The following is a 14,288-nucleotide window of genomic DNA, read 5'->3' as shown; positions in this document are numbered from 1 at the left end:
AAATTACAATAGACCACGTCAGGATAGCCGAGCGGTATAAGGCGCCAGACTCAAGGGGCTTACTTTCCTTCGTTCACAACGTGAATCTGTGTTTTCTGGTTCTCATATGAGGGCGTGGGTTCGAATCCCACTTCTGACACGATATATTTTAATAAATTAACTGGAAGAAATGTAATTTATAAAACGTCCAAAATGCAAGGGACCACGTCAGGATGGCCGAGCGGTCTAATGCGCCAGACTCAAGGGGCGTACTTTCCTTCGTTCACAACGTGAATCTGTGTTTTCTGGTCCTCGTATGAGGGCGTGGGTTCGAATCCCACTTCTGACACGATGTATTTTAATAAATTAACTGCAAGAGATGTAATTTATAAAACGTCCAAATTACAATAGACCACGTCAGGATGGCCGAGCGGTCTAAGGCGCCAGACTCAAGGGGCTTACTTTCCTTCGTTCACAACGTGAATCTGTGTTTTCTGGTCCTCGTATGAGGGCGTGGGTTCGAATCCCACTTCTGACACGATATATTTTAATAAATTAATTGCAAGAGATGTAATTTATAAAACGTCCAAATTACAATAGACCACGTCAGGATGGCCGAGCGGTCTAAGGCGCCAGACTCAAGGGGCTTAGTTTCCTGCGTTCACAACGTGAATCTGTGTTTTTTGGTCCTCGTATGCAGGCGTGGGTTCGAATCCCACTTCTGACACGATAAATTTTAATAGATTATTTGCATGAGATGTAATTTATAAAATCTCCAAATTACAAGAGACCACGTCAGGATGGCCGAGCGGTCTAAGGCGCCAGACTCAAGGGGCTTACTTTCCTTCGTTCACAACGTGAATCTGTGTTTTCTGGTCCTCGTATGAGGGCGTGGGTTCAAATCCCACTTCTGACACGATATATTTTAATAAATTAACTGGAAGAAATGTAATTTATAAAACGTCCAAAATACAAGAGTCCACGTCAGGATGGCCGAGCGGTCTAAGGCACCAGACTCAAGGGGCTTACTTTCCTTCGTTCACAACGTGAATCTGTGTATTCTGGTCTTCGTATGAGGGCGTGGGTTCGAATACTACTTCTGACACGATATATTTTAATAAATTAACTGCAAGAGATGTAATTTATAAAACGTCCTAATTACAATAGACCACGTCAGGATGGCCGAGCGGTCTAAGGCGCCAGACTTAAGGGGCTTAGTTCTTTCGTTCACAACGTGAATCCGTGTATTCTGGTCCTCGTTTGAGGGCAAGGGTTCAAATCCCACTTCTGACACGATATGTTTTATGAAATTAACTAGAAGAGATGTAATTTATAAATCGTCCAAATTTCAAGAGACCACGTCAGGATGGCCGAGCGGTCTAAGGCGCCAGACTCAAGGGGCATAGTTTCCTTCGTTCACAACGTGAATCTGTGTTTTCTGGTCCTCGTATAAGAGCGTGGGTTCGAGTCCCACTTCTGACACGATATGATTTATGAAATTAACTGGAAGAGATGTAATTTATAAATCGTTCAAATTACAAGAGACCACGTCAGGATGGCCGAGCGGTCTAGGGCGCCAGACTCAAGGGGCTTAGTTTCCTTCGTTCACAACGTGAATCTGTGTTTTCTGGTCCTCGTATAAGGGCGTGGGTTCGAATCCCACTTCTGACACGATATGTTTTAATAAATTAACTAGAAGAGATGTAATTTATAAAACGTCAAAATTAAAAGAGACCACGTCAGGAGGGCCCAGCGGTCTAAGGCGCCAGACTTTAGGGGGTTAGTTTCCTTCGTTCACAACGTGAATCAATGTTTTCTGGTCCTCGTATGAGGGCGTGGTTTCGAATCCCACTTCTGACACGATATATTTTAATAAATTAACTGGAAGAGATGTAATTTATAAAACGTTCAAATTACGATAGACCACGTCAGGATGGCCGAGCGGTCTAAGGCGCCAGACTCAAAGGCTTAGTTTCCTTCGTTCACAACGTGAATCTGTGTTTTTTGGTCCTCGTATAAGGGCGTGGGTTCCAATCCCACTTTTGACACGATATATTTTAATAAATTAACTGCAAGAGATGTAATTTATAAAACGTCCAAATTTCAAGAGACCACGTCAGGATGGCCGAGCGGTCTAAGGCGCCAGACTCAAGGGGGTTAGTTTCCTTCGTTCACAACGTGAATCTGTGTTTTCTGGTCCTCGTATGAGGGCGTGGGTTCAAATCCCACTTCTGACACGATATATTTTAATAAATTAACTGGAAGAAATGTAATTTATAAAACGTCCAAAATACAAGAGACCACGTCAGTATGGCCGAGCGGTCTAAGGCGCCAGACTCAAGGGGCTTACTTTCCTTCTTTCACAACGTGAATCTGTGTTTTCTGGTCCTCGTATAAGGGCGTGGGTTCGAATCCCACTTCTGACACGATAAGTTTTAATAAATTAACTAGAAGAGATGTAATTTATAAAACGTCAAAATTAAAAGAGACCACGTCAGGAGGGCCCAGCGGTCCAAGGCGCCAGACTTTAGGGGGTTAGTTTCCTTCGTTCGCAACGTGAATCTGTGTTTTCTGGTCCTCGTATGAGGGCGTGGGTTCGTATCCCACTTCTGACACGATATATTTTAATAAATTAACTGGAAGAAATGTAATTTATAAAACGTCCAAAATACAAGAGACCACGTCAGGATGGCCGAGCGGTCTAAGGCGTCAGACTCAAGGGGCTTACTTTCCTTCGTTCACAACGTGAATCTGTGTTTTCTGGTCCTCGTATGAGGGCGTGGGTTCGAATCACACTTCTGACACGATATATTTTAATAAATTAACTGCAAGAGATGTAATTTATAAAACGTCCGAATACAATAGACCACGTCAGGATTGCCGAGCGGTCTAAGGCGCCAGACTTAAGGGGCTTAGTTCTTTCGTTCACAACGTGAATCCGTGTATTCTGGTCCTCGTTTGAGGGCAAGGGTTCAAATCCCACTTCTGACACGATATGTTTTATGAAATTAACTAGAAGAGATGTAATTTATAAATCGTCCAAATTTCAAGAGACCACGTCAGGATGGCCGAGCGGTCTAAGGCGCCAGACTCAAGGGGCATAGTTTCCTTCGTTCACAACGTGAATCTGTGTTTTCTGGTCCTCGTATAAGGGCGTGGGTTCGAATCCCACTTCTGACACGATATGTTTTATGAAATTAACTGGAAGAGATGTAATTTAAAAAACGTCCAAATTACAAGAGACCACGTCAGGATGGCCGAGCGGTCTAAGGCACCAGACTCAAGGGGGTTAGTTTCCTTCGTTCACAACGTGAATCTGTGTTTTCTGGTCCTCGTATAAGAGCGTGGGTTCGAGTCCCACTTCTGACACGATATGATTTATGAAATTAACTGGAAGAGATGTAATTTATAAATTGTCCAAATTACAAGAGACCACGTCAGGATGGCCGAGCGGTCTAGGGCGCCAGACTCAAGGGGCTTAGTTTCCTTCGTTCACAACGTGAATCTGTGTTTTCTGGTCCTCGTATAAGGGCGTGGGTTCGAATCCCACTTCTGACACGATATGTTTTAATAAATTAACTAGAAGAGATGTAATTTATAAAACGTCAAAATTAAAAGAGACCACGTCAGGAGGGCCCATCGGTCTAAGGCGCCAGACTTTAGGGGGTTAGTTTCCTTCGTTCACAACGTGAATCAATGTTTTCTGGTCCTCGTATGAGGGCGTGGTTTCGAATCCCACTTCTGACACGATATATTTTAATAAATTAACTGGAAGAGATGTAATTTATAAAACGTTCAAATTACGATAGACCACGTCAGGATGGCCCAGCGGTCTAAGGCGCCAGACTCAAAGGCTTAGTTTCCTTCGTTCACAACGTGAATCTGTGTTTTTTGGTCCTCGTATAAGGGCGTGGGTTCCAATCCCACTTTTGACACGATATATTTTAATAAATTAACTGCAAGAGATGTAATTTATAAAACGTCCAAATTTCAAGAGACCACGTCAGGATGGCCGAGCGGTCTAAGGCGCCAGACTCAAGGGGCATAGTTTCCTTCGTTCACAACGTGAATCTGTGTTTTCTGGTCCTCGTATAAGGGCGTGGGTTCGAATCCCACTTCTGACACGATATGTTTTATGAAATTAACTGGAAGAGATGTAATTTAAAAAACGTCCAAATTACAAGAGACCACGTCAGGATGGCCGAGCGGTCTAAGGCACCAGACTCAAGGGGGTTAGTTTCCTTCGTTCACAACGTGAATCTGTGTTTTCTGGTCCTCGTATAAGAGCGTGGGTTCGAGTCCCACTTCTGACACGATATGATTTATGAAATTAACTGGAAGAGATGTAATTTATAAATTGTCCAAATTACAAGAGACCACGTCAGGATGGCCGAGCGGTCTAGGGCGCCAGACTCAAGGGGCTTAGTTTCCTTCGTTCACAACGTGAATCTGTGTTTTCTGGTCCTCGTATAAGGGCGTGGGTTCGAATCCCACTTCTGACACGATATGTTTTAATAAATTAACTAGAAGAGATGTAATTTATAAAACGTCAAAATTAAAAGAGACCACGTCAGGAGGGCCCATCGGTCTAAGGCGCCAGACTTTAGGGGGTTAGTTTCCTTCGTTCACAACGTGAATCAATGTTTTCTGGTCCTCGTATGAGGGCGTGGTTTCGAATCCCACTTCTGACACGATATATTTTAATAAATTAACTGGAAGAGATGTAATTTATAAAACGTTCAAATTACGATAGACCACGTCAGGATGGCCCAGCGGTCTAAGGCGCCAGACTCAAAGGCTTAGTTTCCTTCGTTCACAACGTGAATCTGTGTTTTTTGGTCCTCGTATAAGGGCGTGGGTTCCAATCCCACTTTTGACACGATATATTTTAATAAATTAACTGCAAGAGATGTAATTTATAAAACGTCCAAATTTCAAGAGACCACGTCAGGATGGCCGAGCGGTCTAAGGCGCCAGACTCAAGGGGGTTAGTTTCCTTCGTTCACAACGTGAATCTGTGTTTTCTGGTCCTCGTATGAGGGCGTGGGTTCGAATCCCACTTCTGACACGATATATTTTAATAAATTAACTGGAAGAAATGTAATTTATAAAACGTCCAAAATACAAGAGACCACGTCAGTATGGCCGAGCGGTCTAAGGCGCCAGACTCAAGGGGCTTACTTTCCTTCTTTCACAACGTGAATCTGTGTTTTCTGGTCCTCGTATAAGGGCGTGGGTTCGAATCCCACTTCTGACACGATATATTTTAATAAATTAACTGCAAGAGATGTAATTTATAAAACGTCCAAATAACAATAGACCACGTCAGGATGGCCGAGTGGTCTAAGGCGCCAGACTTAAGGGGCTTAGTTCTTTCGTTCACAACGTGAATCCGTGTATTCTGGTCCTCGTTTAGGGCAAGGGTTCAAATCCCACTTCTGACATCATATGTTTTATGAAATTAACTAGAAGAGATGTAATTTATAAATCGTCCAAATTACAAGAGACCACGTCAGGATGGCCGAGCGGTCTAAGGCGCCAGACTCAAGGGGCTTAGTTTCCTTCGTTCACAACGTGAATCTGTGTTTTCTGGTCCTCGTATAAGGGCGTGGGTTCGAATGACACTTCTGACACGATATGTTTTATGAAATTAACTAGAAGAGATGTAATTTATAAAACGTCCAAATTACAATAGACCACGTCAGGATAGCCGAGCGGTCTAAGGCGCCAGACTCAAGAGGCTTAGTTTCCTTCGTTCACAACGTGAATGTGTGTTTTCTGGTCCTCGTATGAGGGCGTGGGTTCGAATATCACTTCTGACACGATATATTTTAATAAATTATTTGCAAGAGATGTAATTTATAAAACCTCCAAATTACAAGAGACCACGTCAGGAAGGGCGAGCGGTATAAGGCGCCAGACTCAAGGGGCTTACTTTCCTTCGTTCACAACGTGAATCTGTGTTTTCTGGTTCTCATATGAGGGCGTGGGTTCGAATCCCACTTCTGACACGATATATTTTAATAAATTAACTGGAAGAAATGTAATTTATAAAACGTCCAAAATGCAAGAGACCACGTCAGGATGGCCGAGCGGTCTAATGCGCCAGACTCAAGGGGCATACTTTCCTTCGTTCACAACGTGAATCTGTGTTTTCTGGTCCTCGTATGAGGGCGTGGGTTCGAATCCCACTTCTGACACGATGTATTTTAATAAATTAACTGCAAGAGATGTAATTTATAAAACGTCCAAATTACAATAGACCACGTCAGGATGGCCGAGCGGTCTAAGGCGCCAGACTCAAGGGGCTTACTTTCCTTCGTTCACAACGTGAATCTGTGTTTTCTGGTCCTCGTATGAGGGCGTGGGTTCGAATCCCACTTCTGACACGATATATTTTAATAAATTAATTGCAAGAGATGTAATTTATAAAACGTCCAAATTACAATAGACCACGTCAGGATGGCCGAGCGGTCTAAGGCGCCAGACTCAAGGGGCTTAGTTTCCTGCGTTCACAACGTGAATCTGTGTTTTTTGGTCCTCGTATGCAGGCGTGGGTTCGAATCCCACTTCTGACACGATAAATTTTAATAGATTATTTGCATGAGATGTAATTTATAAAATCTCCAAATTACAAGAGACCACGTCAGGATGGCCGAGCGGTCTAAGGCGCCAGACTCAAGGGGCTTACTTTCCTTCGTTCACAACGTGAATCTGTGTTTTCTGGTCCTCGTATGAGGGCGTGGGTTCAAATCCCACTTCTGACACGATATATTTTAATAAATTAACTGGAAGAAATGTAATTTATAAAACGTCCAAAATACAAGAGTCCACGTCAGGATGGCCGAGCGGTCTAAGGCACCAGACTCAAGGGGCTTACTTTCCTTCGTTCACAACGTGAATCTGTGTATTCTGGTCTTCGTATGAGGGCGTGGGTTCGAATACTACTTCTGACACGATATATTTTAATAAATTAACTGCAAGAGATGTAATTTATAAAACGTCCTAATTACAATAGACCACGTCAGGATGGCCGAGCGGTCTAAGGCGCCAGACTTAAGGGGCTTAGCTCTTTCGTTCACAACGTGAATCCGTGTATTCTGGTCCTCGTTTGAGGGCAAGGGTTCAAATCCCACTTCTGACACGATATGTTTTATGAAATTAACTAGAAGAGATGTAATTTATAAATCGTCCAAATTTCAAGAGACCACGTCAGGATGGCCGAGCGGTCTAAGGCGCCAGACTCAAGGGGCATAGTTTCCTTCGTTCACAACGTGAATCTGTGTTTTCTGGTCCTCGTATAAGAGCGTGGGTTCGAGTCCCACTTCTGACACGATATGATTTATGAAATTAACTGGAAGAGATGTAATTTATAAATCGTCCAAATTACAAGAGACCACGTCAGGATGGCCGAGCGGTCTAGGGCGCCAGACTCAAGGGGCTTAGTTTCCTTCGTTCACAACGTGAATCTGTGTTTTCTGGTCCTCGTATAAGGGCGTGGGTTCGAATCCCACTTCTGACACGATATGTTTTAATAAATTAACTAGAAGAGATGTAATTTATAAAACGTCAAAATTAAAAGAGACCACGTCAGGAGGGCCCAGCGGTCTAAGGCGCCAGACTTTAGGGGGTTAGTTTCCTTCGTTCACAACGTGAATCAATGTTTTCTGGTCCTCGTATGAGGGCGTGGTTTCGAATCCCACTTCTGACACGATATATTTTAATAAATTAACTGGAAGAGATGTAATTTATAAAACGTTCAAATTACGATAGACCACGTCAGGATGGCCGAGCGGTCTAAGGCGCCAGACTCAAAGGCTTAGTTTCCTTCGTTCACAACGTGAATCTGTGTTTTTTGGTCCTCGTATAAGGGCGTGGGTTCCAATCCCACTTTTGACACGATATATTTTAATAAATTAACTGCAAGAGATGTAATTTATAAAACGTCCAAATTTCAAGAGACCACGTCAGGATGGCCGAGCGGTCTAAGGCGCCAGACTCAAGGGGGTTAGTTTCCTTCGTTCACAACGTGAATCTGTGTTTTCTGGTCCTCGTATGAGGGCGTGGGTTCAAATCCCACTTCTGACACGATATATTTTAATAAATTAACTGGAAGAAATGTAATTTATAAAACGTCCAAAATACAAGAGACCACGTCAGTATGGCCGAGCGGTCTAAGGCGCCAGACTCAAGGGGCTTACTTTCCTTCTTTCACAACGTGAATCTGTGTTTTCTGGTCCTCGTATAAGGGCGTGGGTTCGAATCCCACTTCTGACACGATAAGTTTTAATAAATTAACTAGAAGAGATGTAATTTATAAAACGTCAAAATTAAAAGAGACCACGTCAGGAGGGCCCAGCGGTCCAAGGCGCCAGACTTTAGGGGGTTAGTTTCCTTCGTTCGCAACGTGAATCTGTGTTTTCTGGTCCTCGTATGAGGGCGTGGGTTCGTATACCACTTCTGACACGATATATTTTAATAAATTAACTGGAAGAAATGTAATTTATAAAACGTCCAAAATACAAGAGACCACGTCAGGATGGCCGAGCGGTCTAAGGCGTCAGACTCAAGGGGCTTACTTTCCTTCGTTCACAACGTGAATCTGTGTTTTCTGGTCCTCGTATGAGGGCGTGGGTTCGAATCACACTTCTGACACGATATATTTTAATAAATTAACTGCAAGAGATGTAATTTATAAAACGTCCGAATACAATAGACCACGTCAGGATTGCCGAGCGGTCTAAGGCGCCAGACTTAAGGGGCTTAGTTCTTTCGTTCACAACGTGAATCCGTGTATTCTGGTCCTCGTTTGAGGGCAAGGGTTCAAATCCCACTTCTGACACGATATGTTTTATGAAATTAACTAGAAGAGATGTAATTTATAAATCGTCCAAATTTCAAGAGACCACGTCAGGATGGCCGAGCGGTCTAAGGCGCCAGACTCAAGGGGCATAGTTTCCTTCGTTCACAACGTGAATCTGTGTTTTCTGGTCCTCGTATAAGGGCGTGGGTTCGAATCCCACTTCTGACACGATATGTTTTATGAAATTAACTGGAAGAGATGTAATTTAAAAAACGTCCAAATTACAAGAGACCACGTCAGGATGGCCGAGCGGTCTAAGGCACCAGACTCAAGGGGGTTAGTTTCCTTCGTTCACAACGTGAATCTGTGTTTTCTGGTCCTCGTATAAGAGCGTGGGTTCGAGTCCCACTTCTGACACGATATGATTTATGAAATTAACTGGAAGAGATGTAATTTATAAATTGTCCAAATTACAAGAGACCACGTCAGGATGGCCGAGCGGTCTAGGGCGCCAGACTCAAGGGGCTTAGTTTCCTTCGTTCACAACGTGAATCTGTGTTTTCTGGTCCTCGTATAAGGGCGTGGGTTCGAATCCCACTTCTGACACGATATGTTTTAATAAATTAACTAGAAGAGATGTAATTTATAAAACGTCAAAATTAAAAGAGACCACGTCAGGAGGGCCCATCGGTCTAAGGCGCCAGACTTTAGGGGGTTAGTTTCCTTCGTTCACAACGTGAATCAATGTTTTCTGGTCCTCGTATGAGGGCGTGGTTTCGAATCCCACTTCTGACACGATATATTTTAATAAATTAACTGGAAGAGATGTAATTTATAAAACGTTCAAATTACGATAGACCACGTCAGGATGGCCCAGCGGTCTAAGGCGCCAGACTCAAAGGCTTAGTTTCCTTCGTTCACAACGTGAATCTGTGTTTTTTGGTCCTCGTATAAGGGCGTGGGTTCCAATCCCACTTTTGACACGATATATTTTAATAAATTAACTGCAAGAGATGTAATTTATAAAACGTCCAAATTTCAAGAGACCACGTCAGGATGGCCGAGCGGTCTAAGGCGCCAGACTCAAGGGGGTTAGTTTGCTTCGTTCACAACGTGAACCTGTGTTTTCTGGTCCTCGTATGAGGGCGTGGGTTCGAATCCCACTTCTGAAACGATATATTTTAATAAATTAACTGGAAGAAATGTAATTTATAAAACGTCCAAAATACAAGAGACCACGTCAGTATGGCCGAGCGGTCTAAGGCGCCAGACTCAAGGGGCTTACTTTCCTTCTTTCACAACGTGAATCTGTGTTTTCTGGTCCTCGTATAAGGGCGTGGGTTCGAATCCCACTTCTGACACGATAAGTTTTAATAAATTAACTAGAAGAGATGTAATTTATAAAACGTCAAAATTAAAAGAGACCACGTCAGGAGGGCCCAGCGGTCCAAGGCGCCAGACTTCAGGGGGTTAGTTTCCCTCGTTCGCAACGTGAATCTGTGTTTTCTGGTCCTCGTATGAGGGCGTGGGCTCGAATCCCACTTCTGACACGATATATTTTAATAAATTAACTGGAAGAGATGTAATTTATAAAACGTTCAAATTACGATAGACCACGTCAGGATGGCCCAGCGGTCTAAGGCGCCAGACTCAAAGGCTTAGTTTCCTTCGTTCACAACGTGAATCTGTGTTTTTTGGTCCTCGTATAAGGGCGTGGGTTCCAATCCCACTTTTGACACGATATATTTTAATAAATTAACTGCAAGAGATGTAATTTATAAAACGTCCAAAATACAAGAGACCACGTCAGTATGGCCGAGCGGTCTAAGGCGCCAGACTCAAGGGGCTTACTTTCCTTCTTTCACAACGTGAATCTGTGTTTTCTGGTCCTCGTATAAGGGCGTGGGTTCGAATCCCACTTCTGACACGATAAGTTTTAATAAATTAACTAGAAGAGATGTAATTTATAAAACGTCAAAATTAAAAGAGACCACGTCAGGAGGGCCCAGCGGTCCAAGGCGCCAGACTTCAGGGGGTTAGTTTCCTTCGTTCGCAACGTGAATCTGTGTTTTCTGGTCCTCGTATGAGGGCGTGGGTTCGAATCCCACTTCTGATACGATATATTTTAATAAATTAACTGGAAGAGATGTAATTTATAAAACGTTCAAATTACGATAGACCACGTCAGGATGGCCGAGCGGTCTAAGGCGCCAGACTCAAAGGCTTAGTTTCCTTCGTTCACAACGTGAATCTGTGATTTCTGGTGCTCGTATAAGGGCGTGGGTTCCAATCCTACTTTTGACACGATATATTTTAATAAATTAGCTGCAAGAGATGTAATTTATAAAACGTTCAAATTACGATAGACCACGTCAGGATGGCCGAGCGGTCTAAGGCGCCAGACTCAAAGGCTTAGTTTCCTTCGTTCACAACGTGAATCTGTGTTTTCTGGTGCTCGTATAAGGGCGTGGGTTCCAATCCCACTTCTGACACGATATGTTTTATGAAATTAACTGGAAGAGATGTAATTCAAAAAACGTCCAAATTAAAAGAGACCACGTTGGGATGGCGGAGCGGTCTAAGGCGCCATACTCAAGGGGGTTAGTTTCCTTCGTTCACGACGTGAATCTGTGTTTTCTGGTCCTCGTATGAGGGCGTGGGTTCGAATCCCACTTCTGACACGATATATTTTAATAAATTAACTGGAAGAAATGTAATTTATAAAACGTCCAAAATACAAGGGACCACGTCAGTATGGCCGAGCGGTCTAAGGCGCCAGACTCAAGGGGCTTACTTTCCTTCGTTCACAACGTGAATCTGTGTTTTCTGGTCCTCGTATGAGGGCGTGGGTTCGAATCCCACTTCTGACACGATATATTTTAATAAATTAACTGCAAGAGATGTAATTTATAAAACGTCCAAATAACAATTGACCACGTCAGGATGGCCGAGTGGTCTAAGGCGCCAGACTTAAGGGGCTTAGTTCTTTTGTTCACAACGTGAATCCGTGTATTCTGGTCCTCGTTTGAGGGCAAGGGTTCAAATCCCACTTCTGACACGATATGTTGTATGAAATTAACTAGAAGAGATGTAATTTATAAATCGTCCAAATTACAAGAGACCACGTCAGGATGGCCGAGCGGTCTAAGGCGCCAGACTCAAGGGGCTTAGTTTCCTTCGTTCACAACGTGAATCTGTGTTTTCTAGTCCTCGTATAAGGGCGTGGGTTTGAATGACACTTCTGACACGATATGTTTTATGAAATTAACTAGAAGAGATGTAATTTATAAAACGTCCAAATTACAATAGACCACGTCAGGATAGCCGAGCGGTCTAAGGCGCCAGACTCAAGAGGCTTAGTTTCCTTCGTTCACAACGTGAATCTGTGTTTTCTGGTCCTCGTATGAGGGCGTGGGTTCGAATATCACTTCTGACACGATATATTTTAATAAATTATTTGCAAGAGATGTAATTTATAAAACCTCCAAATTACAAGAGACCACGTCAGGATGGCCGAGCGGTATAAGGCGCCAGACTCAAGGGGCTTACTTTCCTTCGTTCACAACGGGAATGTGTGTTTTCTCATCCTCGTATGAGGGCGTGGGTTCGAATCCCACTTCTGACACGATATATTTTAATAAATTAACTGGAAGAAATGTAATTTATAAAACGTCCAAAATACAAGAGACCACGTTAGGATGGCCGAGCGGTCTAAGGCGCCAGACTCAAGGGGCTTACTTTCCTTCGTTCACACCGTGAATCTGTGTTTTCTGGTCCTCGTATGAGGGCGTGGGTTCGAATCCCACTTCTGACACGATGTATTTTAATAAATTAACTGCAAGAGATGTAATTTATAAAACGTCCAAATTACAATAGACCACGTCAGGATGGCCGAGCGGTCTAAGGCGCCAGACTCAAGGGGCTTACTTTCCTTCGTTCACAACGTGAATCTGCGTTTTCTGGTCCTCGTATGAGGGCGTGGATTCGAATCCCACTTCTGACACGATATATTTTAATAAATTAACTGCAAGAGATGTAATTTATAAAACGTCCAAATTACAATAGCCCACGTCAGGATGGCCGAGCGGTCTAAGGCGCCAGACTCAAGGGGCTTGGTTTCCTTCGTTCACAACGTGAATCTGTGTTTTCTGGTCCTCGTATGAGGGCGTGGGTTCGAATCCCACTTCTGACACGATATATTTTAATAAATTAACTGGAAGAAATGTAATTTATAAAACGTCCAAAATACAAGAGACCACGTCAGTATGGCCGAGCGGTCTAAGGCGCCAGACTCAAGGGGCTTACTTTCCTTCTTTCACAACGTGAATCTGTGTTTTCTGGTCCTCGTATAAGGGCGTGGGTTCGAATCCCACTTCTGACACGATAAGTTTTAATAAATTAACTAGAAGAGATGTAATTTATAAAACGTCAAAATTAAAAGAGACCACGTCAGGAGGGCCCAGCGGTCCAAGGCGCCAGACTTCAGGGGGTTAGTTTCCTTCGTTCGCAACGTGAATCTGTGTTTTCTGGTCCTCGTATGAGGGCGTGGGTTCGAATCCCACTTCTGACACGATATATTTTAATAAATTAACTGGAAGAGATGTAATTTATAAAACGTTCAAATTACGATAGACCACGTCAGGATGGCCGAGCGGTCTAAGGCGCCAGATTCAAAGGCTTAGTTTCCTTCGTTCACAACGTGAATCTGTGTTTTCTGGTCCTCGTATAAGGGCGTGGGTTCCAATGCCACTTTTGACACGATATATTTTAATAAATTAACTGCAAGAGATGTAATTTATAAAACGTCCAAATTACAAGAGACCACGTCAGGATGGCCGAGCGGTCTAAGGCACCAGACTCAAGGGGGTTAGTTTCCTTCGTTCACAACGTGAATCTGTGTTTTCTGGTCCTCGTATAAGAGCGTGGGTTCGAGTCCCACTTCTGACACGATATGTTTTATGAAATTAACTGGAAGAGATGTAATTCAAAAAACGTCCAAATTACAAGAGACCACGTCGGGATGGCCGAGCGGTCTAAGGCGCCAGACTCAAGGGGGTTAGTTTCCTTCGTTCACAACGTGAATCTGTGTTTTCTAGTCCTCGTATGAGGGCGTGGGTTCGAATCCCACTTCTGACACGATATATTTTAATAAATTAACTGCAAGAGATGTAATTTATAAAACGTCCAATTTACAATATACCACGTCAGGATGGCCGAGCGGTCTAAGGCGCCAGACTTAAGGGGCTTAGTTCTTTCGTTCACAACGTCAATCCGTGTATTCTGGTCCTCGTTTGAGGGCAAGGGTTCAAATCCCACTTCTGACACGATATGTTTTATGAAATTAACTAGAAGAGATGTAATTTATAAATCGTCCAAAATACAAGAGACCTCGTCAGGATGGCCGAGCGGTCTAAGTCGCCAGACGCAAGGGGTTTAGTTTCCTTCGTTCACAACGTGAACCTGTGTTTTCTAGCCCTCGTATGAGGGCGTGGGTTCGTATCCCACT

At 43.4% G+C, this 14,288-nt stretch overlaps 11 non-coding genes across 11 annotated transcripts; all 11 read left to right on the top strand.

Annotated features, from left to right (window-relative positions):
• The first annotated feature begins 17 nt into the window (after positions 1–17).
• TRNAL-CAA (transfer RNA leucine (anticodon CAA)) lies at positions 18–139 on the top strand. Its single transcript has 2 exons — positions 18–55; positions 94–139. It is a non-coding gene; the product is annotated as a tRNA-Leu (tRNA).
• A 256-nt stretch (positions 140–395) lies between these two features.
• On the top strand, positions 396–517 carry TRNAL-CAA (transfer RNA leucine (anticodon CAA)). The gene is made up of 2 exons: positions 396–433; positions 472–517. It is a non-coding gene; the product is annotated as a tRNA-Leu (tRNA).
• A 256-nt stretch (positions 518–773) lies between these two features.
• TRNAL-CAA (transfer RNA leucine (anticodon CAA)) lies at positions 774–895 on the top strand. Its single transcript has 2 exons — positions 774–811; positions 850–895. It is a non-coding gene; the product is annotated as a tRNA-Leu (tRNA).
• A 1,199-nt stretch (positions 896–2,094) lies between these two features.
• TRNAL-CAA (transfer RNA leucine (anticodon CAA)) lies at positions 2,095–2,216 on the top strand. Its single transcript has 2 exons — positions 2,095–2,132; positions 2,171–2,216. It is a non-coding gene; the product is annotated as a tRNA-Leu (tRNA).
• A 2,709-nt stretch (positions 2,217–4,925) lies between these two features.
• On the top strand, positions 4,926–5,047 carry TRNAL-CAA (transfer RNA leucine (anticodon CAA)). The gene is made up of 2 exons: positions 4,926–4,963; positions 5,002–5,047. It is a non-coding gene; the product is annotated as a tRNA-Leu (tRNA).
• A 1,199-nt stretch (positions 5,048–6,246) lies between these two features.
• On the top strand, positions 6,247–6,368 carry TRNAL-CAA (transfer RNA leucine (anticodon CAA)). The gene is made up of 2 exons: positions 6,247–6,284; positions 6,323–6,368. It is a non-coding gene; the product is annotated as a tRNA-Leu (tRNA).
• Positions 6,369–6,624: 256 nt separating this feature from the next.
• TRNAL-CAA (transfer RNA leucine (anticodon CAA)) lies at positions 6,625–6,746 on the top strand. The gene is made up of 2 exons: positions 6,625–6,662; positions 6,701–6,746. It is a non-coding gene; the product is annotated as a tRNA-Leu (tRNA).
• Positions 6,747–7,945: 1,199 nt separating this feature from the next.
• On the top strand, positions 7,946–8,067 carry TRNAL-CAA (transfer RNA leucine (anticodon CAA)). The gene is made up of 2 exons: positions 7,946–7,983; positions 8,022–8,067. It is a non-coding gene; the product is annotated as a tRNA-Leu (tRNA).
• A 3,463-nt stretch (positions 8,068–11,530) lies between these two features.
• Positions 11,531–11,652, top strand: TRNAL-CAA (transfer RNA leucine (anticodon CAA)). Its single transcript has 2 exons — positions 11,531–11,568; positions 11,607–11,652. It is a non-coding gene; the product is annotated as a tRNA-Leu (tRNA).
• An 822-nt stretch (positions 11,653–12,474) lies between these two features.
• TRNAL-CAA (transfer RNA leucine (anticodon CAA)) lies at positions 12,475–12,596 on the top strand. Its single transcript has 2 exons — positions 12,475–12,512; positions 12,551–12,596. It is a non-coding gene; the product is annotated as a tRNA-Leu (tRNA).
• A 256-nt stretch (positions 12,597–12,852) lies between these two features.
• On the top strand, positions 12,853–12,974 carry TRNAL-CAA (transfer RNA leucine (anticodon CAA)). Its single transcript has 2 exons — positions 12,853–12,890; positions 12,929–12,974. It is a non-coding gene; the product is annotated as a tRNA-Leu (tRNA).
• The last annotated feature ends 1,314 nt before the right edge of the window (positions 12,975–14,288 follow it).

The sequence above is a fragment of the Phalangium opilio genome, unplaced genomic scaffold (genome assembly GCF_054372755.1).
Source record: "Phalangium opilio isolate 3A_F unplaced genomic scaffold, DU_Popi_V2 ptg000098l_1, whole genome shotgun sequence".
NCBI lineage: Eukaryota > Metazoa > Arthropoda > Arachnida > Opiliones > Phalangiidae > Phalangium > Phalangium opilio.
This window is presented reverse-complemented; position numbering and strand designations above follow the sequence as displayed.